A 17058-nucleotide genomic window follows, 5' to 3' on the forward strand; every position below is an offset into this window, starting at 1 on the left:
TAGGTGATGAGAAGATACTTCACTACTCTTGAGAAAGAAGTTCAAACTTAATTTTTTAAGTCAAAATGTACAATTGTCCTTTTCCTTCTTTTCTTTCTCGAAAATTTTTCACTCTCCAAGTTCTTGACAAGCATCAAATTTCTCCTCTGCCACTTAAAATCTATCTTTCTCTTTCTACTAAAGTCTCACTTCTGCCTTTAAAAAAATAAAACCACTTAATTGTTCCTAATAACTTGATAAAGAGATATTCCTCAGTTTCCTTCAAATTACCTTTTCAAAGAGAGTCCAGTGTACACTGGTAACATAGATTGCAGTCACTTGGCTGTCAAGGAAGTACAAACACTTCAGGTTAGTCACCATAAAATTTTACCAACTCTCCATCATGTTGGAGATTCTCATCCTTGTTTCTGGACTATTCAAGTATGTGAACACTTAACCTATAGGTACCTTCTTAAGAACTTATAACCTTTTATCATCTATATCCCCCACATCCTTTAGCATATAAGCTGCTTGAGGGCAAGTACTATCCCTATTTTTGTATCTCTATCACTTAGCCCAGTTTGTGGACTAATAGATTCTTAAAAAATATTAACTTATGAATTGATTGTTTCAAAACTTTATAGCCACCTCATAATGTCTTGTGTTTTTCTCACTACTTTTTTCACTAAATTTTTGTACTCACTAATTTAATTAACCATTTTTGTTTATTTTTTATATTACTTTTTCCTGGTCAACCACATTATTTTGCTTGTCCTTCCCCTTGAACCTTCTCTTCAAATTCTCATGCCTTAGTCCTGCTCCTTTTATAGTTCTCTTTCACAGAATCCAGAAATAAAATTTCAGCATGGAGATTGTTCTCCTTCAAATTTTGCCTTATTCCTTCCAAATTTCTTTTCTCTTAATTCAATCTTTGTCCTTTTTCCACAAGTTCAAATTATTTCAAAACACCTTCACAATTTCCTCATTTTTATTGAAATCACATCCTTTTCTGTTCTCCTACTCCTTCCACAAACTTTCCCACAGAAATAAAAAGCAGAAAAAGGTCACTTCCTTCTTTCTTTGCCTCAGTTTCCTCATTTATAAAATGAGTGTAATTAAGTTTATGTATCTCAGAATATTTATAGCTATATCAATGTCAGTTATTATTATATAGCATGGTGGTCTAAGGGATATGAAAAAGTTTATCAGTCCTCTATCCAAGATCAGGATGTATCATATCAACAAGTATTTTTAAAACCCTTATGATAGAGTATATACTACAAACTCTATGAGCACTGGGAATGCAAAGACAAAAGTGAAATATTCCCTTCCCTCAAAGAGCATTAGGGAAGCAACATATACACATTCAAGTGTATGTGTAGCCCTGGTTTCCTAGTCTCCTCACCTGGAGAGCATAGGATTCACCAATGCATGGTGTGTTTGGAACTTGGTTATGTGAGACTGTGTTTCTGAAGGTGTCTGAGAAAGAAAAGCATGAAGCTTGAATGAGCATCCTTCCTATTTATCCACCACATGAGAGGATATGCAAGAAGGGTTAAACAGTGCCAAGTTCCTGCAATGTAGTTTCCAACCTTTCGCTGTGATCCAAAAAGCTTCAGGTGTATACAATGAGAATCAAAGCTGAAGGATGGCCTTTCCACCTGCCCCTGAAGGGAAGTGATAGGGAAACTGGTGAAACTTTAGCGGAGTCAGAGGGAACTTTACATTTCTCCTCCTTTGGGATCAGCTCAAAGCTTGTATCTGCATTAAGATGGTGAACAATTTCTTCATCCTGTGGGAGAAGGATTAACTAAGGAGGAGGAGCTGATTCTCTGGAGGCAACCAGAAACTTCAGCCCTTGGCTTCTTTCTGTCTACCATTGCTCCCTGGTCTTCCATTGCTATTATTTTATCCCTGACTTCATATAAAAGAAAAAAAGGTGGCTGACAAATCTTCATCAGTTATTATTAGTGGTGACATAGGTAGTGATTAGAGGAGGAGTTTAGAAGTCTAGATGTGGAGGTCCAAGAAATGTTCCCACTTCAATGATGCTGAAGGATAAGGGGAAGAAAAACTGATGCTGACTCTATTTGGAAACTCCAATTGCAATGAAATCATATTGAATTGTACCTCTAGGCAAGCACGAGTTTCCATAAACAGGGGAGTCTATAAACAGAGAGGGAATTATTTTTACATATGCATTTATAAATATTCATATACCTGCATATACTTAGAAAGTGCTCTAGGCAACTCTCTGGGACTGTATGTTATAATTCTAATTTATAGCTGCTTGCATTGGTAGAGGGAGTTTCCTCATATGGAAGTTCCATATACAAAGGAAATCATAGATTCAGTCTCTATTTGTCTATTGCTAATCCTTTCCTTTTCCCTTTCTTTTCCTTTTTTCTTTTTCTTTTTTCCCCTTTTTTTCTTATTTTCCTTTCCCTCAAAGTGAGAAAAACACAATATCCCCATGTTCTTCAGTTTCATTTGTGAGACTTGATAATATTTGCAATACTTTCTCTGTTCCTTTTGACAAGGATATAGATTGTGTACATACATAAATAGATGCCTATATACACAACATAAATATTTGTATGAACATAGATACATGCTCTCTACACACACACACACACACACACACACACACACGAAGTACAATCCTGCTAACTGGTAGGAATTTGTTTTTTTTTTTTTGGAGATATATCTATTATACACATAGATAATTGTTTTTCTACTAATTCTAGACCTTGTATATGTGTATGTAATGTATATGTATTTATATATATGTTTATGTGTATATATATGTACATCTAAAATATTTGCATTTATACAAGTGGGGAGAGAGATCCTTGGAACTATCTATGTAGATATGGATTCAAATCCATATTTATATCTGCCAAGATATAGATGTATCTATTTCACCATAGGAATAAACACTCACAAATATATACATCTCTATATATAGTTAAATTTATATCATTTCCAGAGGAATATATATGTAAATACAAACATGCATATGTACAAAACACATACATGTATAGATATGTATGTTTTAATATGAATGTATATACACACATAATTTCTGCTAAATATAGGCAATAATGTATGTATGTATGCATAATACATGCATATTCCTAAATCTAGAAGAAACAATCCCCTAAGGCAAAAGCAAGTAAAACCTGGGACAAAGAAGATTTGTATTACCCATCCACCTACTAAAACTGATACTGTAACGGAAACATTCCTAAAAATTGCTTATGTGCTTTGCCAGTGATGAGAGGTGGGGTGGTGCTCTACCTAGAGTAAGGGGCTTTAACAATCAAACCTGCTCATGTTTATCATACACACCTCCCCCCCCCCCCATCCCATTCCAGGTTACTATTAGGATAGTCGCTAAAGGAAAATACATTCCCAAAATGCTCCCTATGTATTCTTTCCATGTGAATCTCCCTCGTATTCTGCATTTTTGTAGAGAGTGTATATACATTAAAAGAACATTTTGCAAGAGAATGCATTAGTTACTAAGGTAAGGTGGTAGAGGTATCAGCCTTCAAATAGCAGTGGGAAGAGTGCTGAACAAAAGGGGTTGCAAATGGACAAGTTGAAGAGGAAGGGCAGTCTGGGTATGGAAGTGGTGGTAGTGGTGGGAACAGGGACTAGGCCAGTATGCCTGAATAGATCACACAGACCATAGGAAGAGAAATATGAGGAAGTGTTCAGTTTATAAAGAGATTTAAATACCTAACAGAAAAGTTTCTATTTTAGGATAATAAGGAGCCAATATTGAGCAATCAAGTGACACATTAAGCCTATGCTTTAGGAAAATCTTTTTGACAATTAGGCAAAGTATGACTTAGAGTAGTTTAATGTAAAGAGATCAAATACAAGGCTCCCCATCTCAAATCCCTCTCCACTCCAATCCATCTATCTGTGATGCCAGGGTGAATACCCTAACCTCCTGTTTGCCTTTGACCATGTCATCTTCCACAGTTTTATATTGCTGTATTTATTTCATTACTGTTTTCTTTCTTCCATAGACTTATTTATTTATTTTTGGTTTTTGCAAGGCAATGGGGATAAGTGATTTCCCCAAGATCACACAGCTAGGTGATTATTAAGTGTCTGAGGCAGGATTTGAGCTCAGGTCCTTCTGACTCCAGGGTCTGTACTCTATCCACTGCACCACCTAGCTGCCCCGGACCTAATTTTTTTTAAAAAAAAGAACAAAACATTCTTTAACTTTAAAAAATTCCTTAGGTCAAAATTTGTCTTTATTTACTGGTCAGAGGAAACAAATCAACATCTTTTTTACCTCTCTGGATCTAAAATGATTAGAAATAAACATACAGCTGATTTCATATTTAGAAGAACTCTGGCTTCTCAAAGAAGGCTATCTAGTAAAGGACCATCTCTAGGGAGTGTCTAAATTAAGAATTCTTCTTGGAAAGGATCCTTCTTGCTCTCAGGGTCTCAGTATGGTGGAAACATCAATGATTGACTTAGACTGAATAGTTCAATTGAATAGGAAGAGCAATGACTCTAAGTTCTTCCATCTTCTATGTAGGGAAGTCACTTCATTGCTATTGCCTCAGTTTCCTCTGCTGTAAAATAGGAATAGGAATAATAATCCTTGCCTTCCCTGCATACCTGAAAAGCTAGTCATGAGAAAAGTATTTTGTAAATCTGAGGGCACTCCTAAATTGTGAGTTGATATCCTTAAAGAGTGAGAACAGTAGAAAGATGAAGATGTTTGTTCTTCGTTACAAAGAAGATCTTGACATTAGAAAAATAAAGCCATGACAAACAGGTGAATTGTATTTTAAGTGATGGTGTGCTAGGTCACCAGCCTAACTTTATTCTCTGGAACTATCTGGATCCAGTAGCCAGATATGGATATGGACAACTGGAGATTGTCCTGGATGTGAGGCAATCAGGGTTAAGTGACTTCCCCAAGGTCACACAACTAGTAAGTATCAAGCGTCTGAAGCCAGATGTGAACCAACTGTCCAGTAGAAAGAACGCTGTCTCCATTGGAGAATTTCAAACTTACCCTTGATTTTTACCATCTATGTGACTTTATGTAACTTATCTAACCTCCTGGGGCTTCAGTCTCCACTCTCATAAAATGAGAAGTTTGAACTCTTATATATACTCCAATTTCCCTTTCAGCTCTAAACCCATGATTATATTATTTTGGACACAGACTTAGTACAGAAAGAGTTGGCATTGTCACTGTTTCAACTTGAGTTGTGGCAACCAGAGAAAAATGGGGGGGGGGTTAACTGTGAAACTAGGTATAGGGAACTGTTCTGCCAAGTGAAATATTTTTCCTTCTCAAAGCCACTGTTTCTGTCTAATAATTGAGAATTTCCCAAAGGGCAGACCTATGACTAGCTTTCAATGGATCATGCCAATCTGATTTCAGCTCCCTATAAACATCAGTGTGTCTAGTTTGGAAATGAGGGTGGGTGAGTGGAAACATTAGAGGTCAGACCCACAGCCCAGTTTGGAACTGTCAGTCCCATAACGATAGAGTTTAGAGACTTTTATTTGTTGACGTTCTCTATGCATCTTAAGATGACAGAGGTACTTTTCAGGGTCAATGGCCTCAGTCATGAGGGAAAAAAGAAAAAGAAAAATATATAAAGCAAGGAATGAACAATTAGGAAAGAAATACATCAACACCTCTCCTAGGCAGGCTTGAAGGGTTCGGGTACTTTCCAATGTGTCTGCCTTCCAATGGGAGCTAGTTGATTGCCATCTCCTGACAGGTTTGTCACTTGTACTAAGCTGGTTATCTCTAGAGGGTTCACTCTCTTGTTCCTAGAGCTGATAATTTTGTATCCTGAAATTCAGGAGGGATCTTACACAGCAGGTGTGAATCAAAAGGGTGACTTGTATAGCTACTGATTCTCTTTGGGGGCAACAGTTCTGAGTTCAATGGGTTGTTCTTTCCTGAACATTTATAATTTTCTTTTTTTTCCTTTTGCAGAACTAGTGTAATACTCCCCAGTGTATGTGAATTACTGCAAACTGCCAAGCTCCCTCAAATGAGCTCAGGATTATAAATATATTTAGAGATGTTTGGTCTGTGCAAAGGGCAAGAAAGCACATTTTCTTCCTCATTAAACCATTTTCAATTCAATTCACTTCAGCACACTTCAACAATTCAATTCTGTAAACATTTATTAAGTCCCTACTAGGTGCTGAAGATAAAGGGATAAAAAAGAAACTGTCTCTGCCCTCAAGAAACCTGATCTCTAATTAAGGTCAATAGTTACTAGTCTATAAGCATTTATGAAATACCTACAATATAAAAGACACTGTGTTAAATTTTGGAAATGCAAACAGAGACAAAAAATTATTCTCTTCCCTCAAGGAGTTCATAGCCAAACGAGGGAGACTACAACCAAACAAATAAGTATAAACAAGATTCACATAAGAGAAGTAGGAAATGATTAAGGGAGGGAAAGATACTAAAAGAGTTGAAGGAAGTAGGTTGAAGAAGGAGAGTATTCTAAGCATACAGTACAGTCCAAAAAATGTTTGAGATGAAGCCAAGAGGAGTATCACAGCCAAGAGACCAGTGTCATTGGATTAAAGAGTCCCTGGTGAGGAGTAAGGTATAAGAAGTCTGGAAAGTATGAGGAGCCTAGGTTATGAAGGACTTTGAATAACAAACAGGATTTTGGCCCTAAAGGTGGCAGGGATCCACTGGAGTTTATTAAGGAAAGAGTTGGAAGAAGAATAACTTAGTAAGACCTAATGCTTTAAGAAAATCAATTTGGTGGCCAAATAGAGAATAGATTGGAATGGGAAGAGAGCTAGGGCAGGCAGACCCACCAGTAGGCTATTGCAGTAATCCAGATGAGGGTCTGCACTAGAGGGGTGGCAATGTCTGAGGAGAGAAGGGGATGTATTTAAGAGGTGTTGCAAAGGTGAAATCAATAGGACTTAGCAACAGATGGGATGTGGGGGGTGTGAAATAATGAGATATCCAAGATGACTCCTAGGTTGCAAGTCTGAAATATTAGGAGCATGCCTTTGCCCTTTATAGTAATAGGAAAGGAAGGTAGGCAGAAAGACAGTGGAGAGGGAAAGATAATGAGTTGGTTTATAGACAGATAAAGTTTAAAATGTCCTCTGGACATCAGTTTAAGATATCTGAAAGGTAGTTAGAGATATGAAATTAGAGATAAGCAGAGAGGTTAAGATGTTGATGTTTCTCTTTTATTCTCGAAAAAAAAACATGACATCAGGGAAGTGATGTCATGACATGAACATGAATTGTATGGGGGGGCTGTATTAAGTCACTCCTCTCACTTTCTTCTCCAGAGTCATCTAGGTCCAGTGGTCAGATATAAATCAGAGAGGAAATGGCCCTGAATGTGAGTCAATCAGAGTTAAGTGACTTGCCTAAGGTCATACAGCTAGTAAGTATCAAGTGTCTGAGGCCAGATAGGAACTCAGGTCCTCCTGACTCTGGAGTTGGTGCTCTATCCTACTGTACCACCTACCTGCCCCCTTTTCTTTACTCCTTTTCCCCCATCTCTTTTTTTCAGATAGGTTAGGTAGATCCTATTGAGTTTAAAATGTCTATAGGACATGTAGCTCTAGATGTCCAAAAGGCAAGTAAAGATGTGAGTTTGGAAATCAGAGGAGAGATTAAAGCAGAAAGGTAGATTTGAGAATCAACAGCATAAAGATCACAATTAAATACATGGGATCTGATGAAAACAGCAAGAGAATAATAAAGAGAGGAGAGCAGAGGACTAGGAAAGGACCCAGAGGGACACAAATGACTAGAGAATGTGATCTGGAAGAGGATCCAGCAGAGGAGACAAAGAAGATGTCAGATAGGTAGGAGGAGAATCAGGAGAGAATGGTAAACTAAAAATCTAGAGATAAGAGAGTATCAGGGAGTAGAGGGAGATTTATACAAATAAGAAAATAGTAAAATGTATCATACAAAATTATTTAAAGAGGCAAAAAGGCTCAATTAAAATCTCTTTTATGGGAGGTAGGACTTGAATTCTACTTGGGAGGAAAGAGGGGACTCTGTTAAGGTAGTATCACTGTTGTGGGACAGGGCCAATTCAGGTTGGTCTCACAATATGTATTCAGTATACAGCAATGATTCAAGAGGTCCCCACCCTTCTGATTTATTTTGGCTTGTCCTTTATTCAGAAACCTAGCTCCTGATTCCTTATTTCCTGACTTTTGTGTTTAGATCACTAGGAGACTAGATTGATGGTTCCAGTACTGGAATTCAGGGTTAGCCAAGTTTTGAGGGTAGTTTCAATATATTTTATGGAAAAACTAGCTTTGCATGAAATGAGGGTTTAAGATATTGTTCCTACTATCCAGTCTCTTGGTGGTGAAATCCTAAAGGTCTTTTGCAAAACCTTCCAACACTTAAATGGCTTTATGTGAAGCGAAGTAATAAAAAATAAAATCAGAAAGGTATGGATGAGCCCTAAATACTATATTTGGAAATTGAAATTTGGAAAATTGGAAATTTGAAATATTGAAATTTTAACATATAATTTTAACAACATGAAGTCACTGAAAATATATCAGTAAGGGAAAGTCATTATTAAATCTGTGTTTAGGAATTTCAATTTAACAGTTGTGGGGAGGATACCCCAGATTATAGGAAGCAACTGAAAAAAAAAGAAAGAAAAGCAAAATCTTTGTAATAAATTCTCATAACCATAATCAGCAAAGAAAAGAATTTCCCCATTGATTATGTATGAATTCTGAACCTTGAGACCCTCACCTCTCTGTCAGGAGAGTAACATAGTTCATAATTCTCCGCTAGAATTATGATCGGTCATTGCAGTGGTCAGTCAGAGTTCTTAAGTCTTCCAAAGCTGTTTGTCTTTACAGTGCAATTGCTGTTTTTTACAAATTGCTTATCAGGTTCTGCAAATTTCCCAATGTCATTTGAGAGCAATATTACAGTCTTGCAATCTTGTCAACTCTAAACTCACAATATGTCTCACATACATTTGCTTCTTTTCACTTTTCACTTAAGGGGACTTTGATGATGATAATTTTTTTTAATCCTTCATTATCAAAGAAGACCATGACATCAGGGAGGTGATGCCATGACAACCACATCGATTGGTTTTGAGTGAGAGGGTGCTGTGCTAAGTCACCAACCTCATGTAGATCTAGAAAGGGAAGAGGCAGGAAACAAGACTAGAGACAGCACTGGATGTGAGGCAAATGGGGTTAAGTGACTTACCCAAGATCTCACAGCTTGTAAATGTCAAGTGTCTGAGGCTGGATTTGAACTCAAGTCCTCCTGATTTCAGAGTCAGTCCGTTATCCATTGTGTCACCTAACTACCCCTCTACACTAATATGAACTCTTCTTACCTTTCACATGAACTATTGCAATCACTTCCTAATTGATCTCCTTGTTTTCAGCCTCTTCCCTTTCCAATCTCTCCTACTCACTAACAAGTTGGCTTACTAGAGTATGACTACTATGCTAATTTCTACACTCTAGGGGTTGGAGTGTATCTTTTCTATTGCTGTAACTCATAAGCCACCACAACTGTTCTTTTTGTAATGATTGTCAATTGATAGGAATTAATCAACTAATAAATTAACTTCTAGAAAAAGGTATTTTACAAAGCTAATTGGAATGAACAATTGCTATAAAACATTTCATACCTCCTCTCCACTTGTCAAAAACTGTGACAATACACTTCCATAATTACAACAAAGTCCAAGGAAAAGTAGACTCAAGTTTAGATAGTAAATATGCCTTCTGGGAGTCCTTTTTGCTTACCCATAGGTATTTTGGGGTTTTCTCCTGGTCACTCTATTGAGTTAAATATGGTTAATTTAAAATGAAGATCCTAGATGGAACTAGTCAATTAGAGGAAAAATATTTACAGTGTATAAAAATCCAGAGGTAAAATGAGCCTCCCAGATGAAGAAATTTCTGGAACATTGAAGAGGGAGCTAGGTAGAGAAATAGATAGAGCACAGGGCTGGCTGTAGTCAGGAAGATCTGAATTCAAAACCAGCCTCATATACTTATTAGCTTATATACTTATGACCCTGAGCAAGTTTTATTAATCTCTACTTGCCTTGATTTCCTGATGAGTAAAATGAGAATAATAATAATAATAGCACCTACCTCTCAGAGTTGTTGTAAGGATCAATCAGGTAATATTTCTAAAATGTTTAGTATAGTATCTGGCACAAAGTAGGTAATATATAAATTTTAGCTAGGATGATGATGATGATGATGATGATGATGATGAAGATGATGATGATGGTGAAGATGATGATGATGATGATGATGATGGAAGATTAAAAGAAAGTTCAGAAGGGTTAGAGGTGAAGTCAGGAGGGGAATAAATAGGGCAAATGTTACTTCTCTCTGAAGACGGACTATTTGTTAGGTTGTTCATCAAGGCAGTGGGGTTAAGTGATTTGTCCAAGGTCCCACAGCTAGGTAATTATTAAATGTCTGTCTGAGGTCAAATTTGAAGTCCTCCTGACTCCAGGGCTGGTGCTTTATCCACTGCACCACCTAGCTGCCCCAGCTTCTCTTTTAAAAAATTTTTAAATTTTGGAATAAGACAAGCATTTCCATAACAAAATATAATTTAAAAGGATGATTGCAAATGAAACTGCAAATCTATTATGCACATCTTGCTATTCCTTTCAAATGCACAATATATTTTATTGTATATTTGTAAATTTCTTTTTCTCTTTTTTCCCTTCCTCCCTCTAGAGAAGGCTAACTTTAGATACAAATAAATAAATATGTTTATATACATATATACATAGATAAATCAGTATAAAATTATTTTATACTACTTCTATTTATCAGTTCTTTCTCTGGATGCAGATAGCATCTTTCTTCATATGTCCTTTATAGTTAATTTGAGTATTTATAACAGACAAATAACTTATTTGCAGAAAATCATTCTTAAATGACTTTTTATTGAATACAATGGTTTTTTTGGTTCTGCTTATTTTGCTATTCATTATTTAGTGGAAGTCTTTCCAAGTTTTTCTAAAATCATTGAGCTCATCATTTCCTATTTATATTTACAATAGTATTCCATCACAATCATATAGTATCACTTGTTTAGCCATTCCTCAATTGATAAGAATCCCTTCCGTTTCCAGTTCTCATAGCTTCTTGAATAAGTTGCCATTTTTAAAAAGTATCTTTTAACTCCAATTGAATGATTTAAAAAATTAAACTAAATCAAATCAAAAGGTGAACTAGTAAATGAGAAAATCATATTTCCATGTTTCTCAGAGTCATAAGTCACTGGCTGAGCCTTAAGTTTTTTCTCCATAGGCATAATGAAATAGCATGATTAGCCAGCTATTGTAAACTGGAAATACCACTGCTCTTTTATTTACGTTAGACTAGTAGTAAACACAAATCAAGTCCTGTTACAATTTACTTCACGGAATGATTCAAATAATACCATTGTTCTGAAATCTACTTGAACCAGATATTGCACAAATATTTCTTTGGACAGTTTCTTAAAATGAGATTTCATTTCTATAGCCCCCAATGCTAGTAGAAGTGATAGGTAAATTTAGGAAAGAAAAGATTTTTCAGCCTGAATCATCTGAAAATTGGCACAATCTTTGCTCTATTGAGTATAATGTAAGTCTTTAATAAAGGCTTCTTAAGTGACTGACTTTAATTACATTGTATAGGTCATTCACTATGATGTCAAGAAAAGGCACTGATATTGATGTCTGAATACCTCATTTCAAATCCTGAGCCTGCTGAAGTCATCCTCACTATGTGATCCTGGGTAAGTCTTTTTGGTTCTCAGTTTCCTCATGTGTAAAATGAGGGGACATGGTAGATTGTTGTATTAGGTGTTGCCTACGATTCCTTCCAGCTCTGATTGACTCTATGGTCTACCTGAATATTTGTGTTAATGAGGTTAAACATGCCTCTCTGCCAATAGAATCAAAATTGTCTTTTGAACAATCAAAGATCTCCATGTGCGTTTCCCTTGTGTCTGACTGTAGCATTGGATGTTGCAGCTTCAGGCTTCTGTCCTTGAGGATCTGTCTGATTTTTTTCCGAGTGTCCTGATTTAGGATTGTACCACATTGCATGGAAGACAGAAAGCAACTCATCTAGAATCCGTCATCATCAGAGATTTCTATAGCTTTGGCACACCAGTCAGCCCACAGGCTGAGACAGCAGAGCCTACACAATGAAGACCCTGGCTTGCAGATAAATAATCACGAGGCTCATTCAGCAAGAGACTGCTGTTCAGAAATCCATCAGAACAGCTGTGGCTTGCTCCCAATCAGTGTTCATTATTAGCAGCCCTCTTCTGACGCCCTTATTATATTAATCATTCACAAGCAGACCACATAGACATCACAAGAGAGAGGAAATATGGGGGTTTAAAGATTTTCCTCTTCCAGCCTCCACCCTTTCCCAACTTCCTTTTATCCCTCTTTAATTCTGACTTCAAATTCTTCCTTTCTCTTCTTTCCTTGGAGGGTCCAGAATGATGTGTGTATATCCATTTTATCAGATCCAACACCACACTATCCCTCCTTTAAAAAACAACCTTGCAGCCTGAAGTCTGGAAAGTCCAATCTCCTGTATGACAGGCAAAAGAAGAGAGCTAGGGCCACCGAGGTGGGTAACTGACTGGTAAATATATCTTGATCCTTCTTTTGCTGAATAATACTGAATCCTTGATACAGCCACTTTAATTAGTCTTCTCTCAAATTGCATTAGGAAAAGGAATCTTTCTTAAGCTCCCCAGGACACTTCAGGGGAAATTTCTTTCCTCTCACGCTCATTCTAAAGATTTTGAATGGCATGCAAGCAGAAGGGAAGATGTAGCAGAGGAAACTAAAATCATCCTCATCGCCCAGATCTGGGTAAATGTTCAGACAGTATACAGAAACAAAATAGCAAAGCTACAAAGATGACTATGATAGCTCTCCACGATGACACTATCAGATATATAATGATACCAATTCCACTGGTGCCATTCTAAATTTTTAACTTGAGGTACTTTCCCCAGATACTAAATATTTGCAAAGCCTTTATAGGTTTCAGTTCACAAAATTAATGATAGTTAGCATTTATAAAACACTTTAGGATTTGAATAGCACTTTACAAATATCATCTCATTTGATCCTCACAACTGTGAAAAGTAGGTGCTCTAATTATCCACACTTTACAGATTGAAGCAGGCAAAGTTTGCCCAGAATCATACCAATAGTAAATGCCTGAAGCTAGATTAGAACTCTGGTCTTTCTCATTCTGGGTCTCATGCTCTTTCCACTATAACATCCAGTTGTCTCAACATAAAAACTAAGAAAGAAAAAGAAAAGGAAGAGGATGAGAAAAGGAGGAGGAAAAGAAGGAGAAAGAAGAAGAGGAGGAGGAAAAGGAGGAAGGCTATACGGAAAAGCAAACTTGGCCATGCCAAGCCTAGGAAGAGAGGCAATAAGAGCATGAGAACAAGCTGAGAGTTCCATAGAACAAGGAGATGGTGGGACAAAAGGATACCTAGCTGCTATAGTCAGACTCAGTTTGGGCAGGGTAGAGACTGGAGTATAAGTCTTTTGGGAGGATTATTTCCTAGGTTTCTCCAATGGTGCTATGGAGGACGCTGGAGCAACAGACACAGAGTATTCCTTAGTTTAATAAGTGAAAATACCAGAAGCATTGAGGTTACTCTGGTGGGAATTTGGAAGGAGATTGCACATCTTCAGGAGTGTTGGAATGTGTTTTTCTATTCCTTTACTCGTCATTTGGTCCTGATTAAATATTTTACTTTTTAAATGCCTTGCTTGGTCTGTCAGATCCCTTTTAGTTTTTCCTTCTCCTTCCTTCCTTCCTTCCTTCCTTCCTTCCTTCCTTCCTTCCTTCCTTCCTTCCTTCCTTCCTTCCTTCCTTCCTTCCTTCCTTCCTTCCTTCCTTCCTTCCTTCCTTCCTATCTCTTTCTTCTTCTGGCTCTATTTCCAAGCCCTGTACACTGAAGTCTCATTGGGTTACAGCCTGAGGTGCAGTATAACATATATTATTTTGAACATTGTCCCAAAACATTTACTTAACAGAAATATCAAAAGGGCAGAGTCAAAGACCTCATATTTACAAGGTAGCTCATGTATAATATGATGCCATGGCATGAACCCCAGTGACAGTGTGATTGAGAAGCACCATTGTTATTTAAATTCACAAAATGCTGGGGTACCCGAGGAGTCCTTTCCCCTCTGATTTATTTTCCTTTAAAATCCATAATTTGCCAGTTTAATCCATCCTAGAACAATCCTTAGATTATCTTTGCTGTAAGGTTTAAGAATTCCTCTTTTTTCCCCTCCCTACCATGCTTATTTCCTTTATAGCATCACTCTTCAAAGCCCTTTTTAGTGATTATTTCCCTTTTTTAAAAAAAATGTATCTTTTCCTTTTGCCCTTTTAAACCACATTTTCTGAGACTTTTCACCTCTCTATCTTCTCCCCTCCCCCTAGATAACTATTCGTTGTTGTGAAGAAAAACAGTAAGTTAAAAGCAGCCACTGCTGTGGCCACATCTGACAAGGTACATAGCATTGCCCAGCATTAGAGTCCTGTGTCTTCACTAGGAAAAGAAATGTTTCATCACCTCTCCCCAGAAAAATATTGATCATTGCCTTTCATCTATGGCCCCTTGCCTTTTATTATCATTTTCATTTACATTATTGTAGTCATGTAAATTATTTTTCTGATTCTGACTGCTTTGCTTGTATAAATTCATAGGCATTTTTGTGTTTCTCTGAATTTCTCAGATTTGTCATTTTTCATGGTGTAATAACATTCCCAATTCATTCATATTATATAGTTTTGTCAGTCATTCCCTAATCATTTCTGGACAACTTAGATGTATGGGCCAGGAATACTCATTCTCCATACACCTATGGCATTTTTTTTATTTCTAGTTCTTTGCTTCCACAAAAAGTAATATTATGGACCCTTCCTTTCTGTCTCTGACCTCCTTATCACTTCATTTTCACTGAAGTGCTGGGTCCAAAGTCTTATGTTGATTTCCTCACCTTTGCAATTTAGTGGTTCTTCTCCAGAAAGCTGTTCTTGGTCACTGCCCTGTACTTCCATAAGAAAGGAATAGAGAGTCTTAACCAGCTTATTGATACTGTGAGAAAAAAAGAGAGGGGAGAAGCAAGTGACCTTTCTCAATGGCTCCTTTGGAAGAGTTTCATGGGATCCTTTTGTCACCATGTAAATTCATAAATAGCTCTCCATATTGGTTTGTTTGTTGGTTTGTTTGCATTTCCATTTGAAGGGTTTCATTTTCAGACTTAGTCATTATAAATGGTTTTGAAGCCTTCAATTTCTCCCCTTTCCTAAGAGATTTAAAAATTACTAAAGTAATTCTCGTTCATGTCTTTCTCTGCTCAAAAATTCTCTTTGGTTCATATTTCCCATGAAATGAAGTCCAAACTATTTATTCTAATATTCAAGGCTCTCCATAAGTCTACTTTTCTTGTTCTTTGGCCTACTATTTTTTCTATATGAACCTTATATCCTGGCCAAATTCCCTGAATATCCTCTGCTTTCCTCTACTCATACTCTCGTTCATGTTCTCTCTGTGTGGAATTATCTCCCTCTACTATCTCTTACTATAAAATTTCTAGGCATTTTTCAAGTTCTATCTCAAATTCCATCTGGTACATTCATTTATCCAGTCAATATTTATTGAGTTGTTCAAAGAACCATTCTAGACACCATAGGGAACTCAAACATAACAAAACAACCCCTCTCCTCAAGGAGCTCACAAATATTGGCAATCTGCTTTGTAGATTTCTAGCATGATCAGGAATAAATTTGTTTTTATTTTGGTGTTTTCTAACTGCTTAGAGTACCACCCATTAGAGATAGATGAAGTGAGAAGAAAGGTCTCTGTAAAGTGTTTAGGGGTATTTGTTTAACTGGAAAAGGGTCAGGGGGAAGGGAGGAACTTTCTGGGAGAAATGTGAAAATGTATTTGATGTTTATTTTCCCTTCTATTTTGAGACAGGAAAACAAAACCCCAAACCAGGATGGACATACCAACTTTAAGGAGAAGCTAGAGAATAACAAAGTAAAGAGTTAATAGGGGAAAAAAAACTGCCATGTCTATGTGTCTACTGACCCAGGAGAGCTGGGGTGTCCTCTTCTTCTAACAGGTTTGAGTTCTGTACTCACACAGACTGGTTCTAACTCTTGGAAGTCCTGGAATTTAAAGATATAAGTTAGATTTCTTCAGTACTTTATGCAACAACCTCAGAACGCCAGAAAAGATTTCTCATGCCTGAAGACTCTTTAAGAGGAATGAATAGACTCCATTATAGAAAAGTACTCAATGTAAAAACTTGATAAGGTGTAGGACAGTTATTTATTTCCTCCACTAAAATAAAGAAAGAAATGTTTGAAAGACAAAAGATTTCTAAGTGCTTACTGACAAAGACTTAAAACACAAAACAGTAATTCATAACTTCTATTGTACTTTCCCAAGAGGTTGATACCTAAAACATTAAAACATGAGACAATTTGTGGAACTGCTGAACAGTCACTTCACCTTCATCTCAGACTTGCAATGTATGAATATCTTCCTTAGGGTGCATAGCTTCTGGGGTTTTGCTTGGCCCCAGTCTCCTGGGGAGATCATCATTTCCAGGAAGCATTGTTGTAACTTTAGGAAGCATTTCTTCCAGGATAGCCATCACTAAGTAATGGACCCAGGAGCTTCTGAGCTTTTGAAGACATAGAGATTCCTACAAAGCTGTACACTGCTCTCATCACATTCAACTTAGATCAAAGCATACTATAGGAATGATGTAAAGACTAATAAACTGCCTTCTGTGGGGGGTGGGGGAAGGGAAGCAAAATTGGGGGAAAATTGTAAAACTCAAAACAAATAAAATCTTTCTAATTTTTTTAAAAAAGCTGTAAAGTGGTGGTAAAATGTGTAACAATGATCTCCAGATGAAAACAACAAAATGCACAAGACACATTTTTAAATTTAATGTACAGTATACAACTAGACAATCAACAAAACAA

General features: G+C 36.8%; 1 long non-coding RNA gene across 2 annotated transcripts in view; it reads left to right on the forward strand.

Annotated features, from left to right (window-relative positions):
• Positions 1-16822, forward strand: part of LOC141520883 (uncharacterized) — a 44867-nt gene extending 28045 nt beyond the window's left edge. Inside the window, exons 2-4 of one of the 2 annotated variants that reach the window (XR_012477786.1) lie at positions 11691-11791; positions 12501-12642; positions 16033-16822. This is a non-coding gene — a long non-coding RNA (uncharacterized LOC141520883). The remainder of the gene's footprint in view (positions 1-11690; positions 11792-12500; positions 12643-16032) is intronic. The other variant, XR_012477787.1, reaches the window with a different exon arrangement.
• Positions 16823-17058: the final 236 nt, after the last annotated feature.

This window comes from Macrotis lagotis, chromosome 1, assembly GCF_037893015.1.
Source record: "Macrotis lagotis isolate mMagLag1 chromosome 1, bilby.v1.9.chrom.fasta, whole genome shotgun sequence".
NCBI classification, from domain to species: Eukaryota; Metazoa; Chordata; class Mammalia; order Peramelemorphia; family Peramelidae; genus Macrotis; species Macrotis lagotis.